The 2,811-nt window shown below is 47.4% G+C and overlaps 1 protein-coding gene across 3 annotated transcripts in view; it reads right to left on the bottom strand.

Moving 5' to 3' along the window:
• The window catches only part of nacc1a (nucleus accumbens associated 1, BEN and BTB (POZ) domain containing a), a 29,603-nt gene extending 27,929 nt beyond the window's left edge, over nucleotides 1-1,674 (bottom strand). For 2 of the 3 annotated variants that reach the window (XM_080724262.1, XM_080724264.1), the window contains exon 1: nucleotides 1,397-1,674. The gene's annotated coding sequence lies outside the window, so the exon portion shown is untranslated. Of the gene's footprint in view, nucleotides 1-280; nucleotides 375-1,396 lie in introns of those variants that run through there. The other variant, XM_080724263.1, reaches the window with a different exon arrangement.
• Between the last annotated feature and the right edge of the window lie 1,137 nt (nucleotides 1,675-2,811).

Genomic DNA, 2,811 nt, shown 5'->3' with positions numbered 1-2,811 from the left:
GATTTGTATTATTTATAATTAAATTACTAAGAGAAATTATTATATATAATATTTGTTTTATTCTGAATGCTTTTTGAAAATGTTTTGTCAAAATGTAGGAAACAAAAAAATTAAGGGACCCAAAAAGATTTGTCCGCGACCCACAAATGGGTCCCGACCCAGTGTTTGAGAACCCGTGCCATATAGGCTACCAAATGCCACACACAGTCAAACAAACTTTAACCCTGAAGTTTACAGCTACTTTGCCGTTAACCGGTTCCGGAGCATATTATTATTATACCTTGTCAGTGAGCTATCAGTGATGGCCTACGTGCGTCCGTCCTCCCCGGAGGATGCAAGATCAAGCAGAGTAGATAAGGTCGCACCGTGCCAGTCTGTCTGCCCGGGGACTGCTGGCATCCGGAGGGCGACACAGAACGGCCAGTAAAAATGCTCTATTTCGTGCTGTCAGCTGACGGTTAACTAGCTACTCACGAAATCCCGATTACATTCTGAACAAATCCGCTTGAGTCAATATAAAGACAAGTCAGCGATTTTTTATTTGCCACCTTCCGGTAGCGTAGATGTTTTGATGTGCCACCCTCCCTCAATCCGCAGGCCCAGCAGCTACCCAGCTGGCTAAAGCTAACACACTTCAATATTTTTTGGGTTCCGCCAGGCCAGCAGCAGCATCCACATTAACAGCTGGAACATCAACATTACAAGTGATTTAATTCGCGAGAGTCCCCCCACACTCCACTTCGAGGCTGTCATTGATTAATTAAAAGTGGCGAACAATAATAAGCGACAATCCCGTGATACGACCAACAACATACCCGGCGGCTGTCAGCAGTAGCCTAACCAAATGTCACTTATTTCAATATATTTGGGGATGGATGGGGATGGGGATGGGGGGGGGGGGGGGGGGGGGTCGCTCCCCCTGCCATTCTCCATTTTCCCGACATCAACAGGTCATCCCAGGACACGCAGAGCCAGACGGAACCAGTGCGGCACGCAGCGGAGAGAGAGAGAGGAGAGGAGAGGAGAGGAGCGGGGGGTGGGAGCCGCACAACAAGGCACAAATTCACTTTAAAAACGTCCCAACCTGGCGTTCAGCGCATTTATTTCCAGCATCCATCGCAGTAACGTTATGATGATCTGTAACGTTACTGCACTTTGAAACCCTCCCTGCCTCTGACTGCTACGAAGCGCTGAGGTTTCATTTGAGTGTGGGAACAACAAGAACGACGATCAAGGTGAATATAAAGTTTATGGCCGTGCCAACCTGGAGCCCATCCCCCAGATCACATACCTTGCGCACAATGACAAAAGTTAGTTCTGTGTACAGTAGGCTGAATACTTTTCATTATCAAACCCAATATACACTCCGTGCTGCTGTTAAAGCAGAGTCACCTACCCGGCCACGGGACACACGTCCTCCCCCCACCGTCGCTGATCCTCAGACGACCCCGGCGGAGAGCTTCATGCAGCGGCAGACAGACACTCACCGCCTCGCTGCTGGGAAGTTGATGCGGAGCCTTTCAGTGGAAGGGACGCTCTCTCTCTCTCTCTCTCTCCGCCCGCTTTCCCTTTGCTACAAGCAGCCATTCATTGTGAGAAAGACGCCGATAGCAGAGCTATCGAGGGCGGTACGTACGGTAGATCCCAGGGGATTGCGGAACGCAGATTCACCGATCGCACCGTGGAACAGCAGGGGAGAGACACGGGAGGCATGACGACGCGCCCGTCACTCAATCGCATGATCGTTTCGAGCGCAGCCTCGATTTTAGGGAGACCTATCCCACCACGGCGTGGAGGACTGTTTGCGCATTGGCACAGCAACAGCAGCCTGCGAAAGAATCCGCCTCTCTATCCACTCTCTCTCCCTCTCCGCATGTGCGATAGACAGACACACTGGAAAAGTAGGCCGCGTGCGAGGCGAGCGCGTGCGTGTAGACTCGGTTAACTTAGGTGAACCCGGTGCGCTCACAAAATACAAAGTAGGCATAAAGCCGCGCCCCGGGTTAGAATAATGAAGGAAGCATAGTACATTAGAATGAACGCCGCCCCTCATGCCTCATAGCCTAGTAAGCCTACTATTTGTTAATAAATCAAAGTGCCACCTAACATTATTTTTGCGATAGACACAAATAATTAGTAGTTTATTATGCCAGTTTGTCTTGCCTACAGTGCCCATTTCTACGCATAATATCCTGGATTCAATAGGCCGTTAGCATGCAGGTATGCCTCCGGCCCTATACGCTCCAGTAAGCATGGTTGGCATGCTATGCTTTTATGCATATAGACCTATGCATTCATATGTGCATGTAGCCTATACTTTCATGCATTTATTCATACTGTCAATGTGAGGCTCAGAGCAGCGTGAATATATAGCCATCATACATATTTCATATGCCACCAGTGTGCTGTGCACATATAAATAAAATCTAAGTTTGACTTTAATGCATTTATGAATAAATGACTTCAAAACAAGTCGCCACTAGGAATATTGAATAGCCTATAGGTGGGCAGAATTTAGCTTGTGGCTGTGACTTTTGTTGAAGAAAGAGAGAGAAATACTTTGCTATGTGGTACAATGCCAGGGGAAAATTCTTTTAATTGTGGGTGTGCACTAGCTGTGCAGATCTCACTGGAAATGTTGCCAAAGGAACACCAACAAATCTTTGTATTATACAACCTTGCAATACTTGTGAGATACATACGTTTTATGATTGTGAATTGTTAAGTGTTGAGAAAATGCTGGGAACCTAAATGAATGTCCCTGTTGTTAGGCTGGAGGAGACATGATCCTTTTTTGTCATTACTAAAGGT

Source organism: Nannobrachium achirus, assembly GCF_963921795.1.
Source record: "Nannobrachium achirus genome assembly, chromosome: 4".
Classification (NCBI taxonomy): Eukaryota; Metazoa; Chordata; class Actinopteri; order Myctophiformes; family Myctophidae; genus Nannobrachium; species Nannobrachium achirus.
Note: the sequence above shows the minus strand (reverse complement) of the source record. Positions and strands in the feature narration are given on the sequence as shown.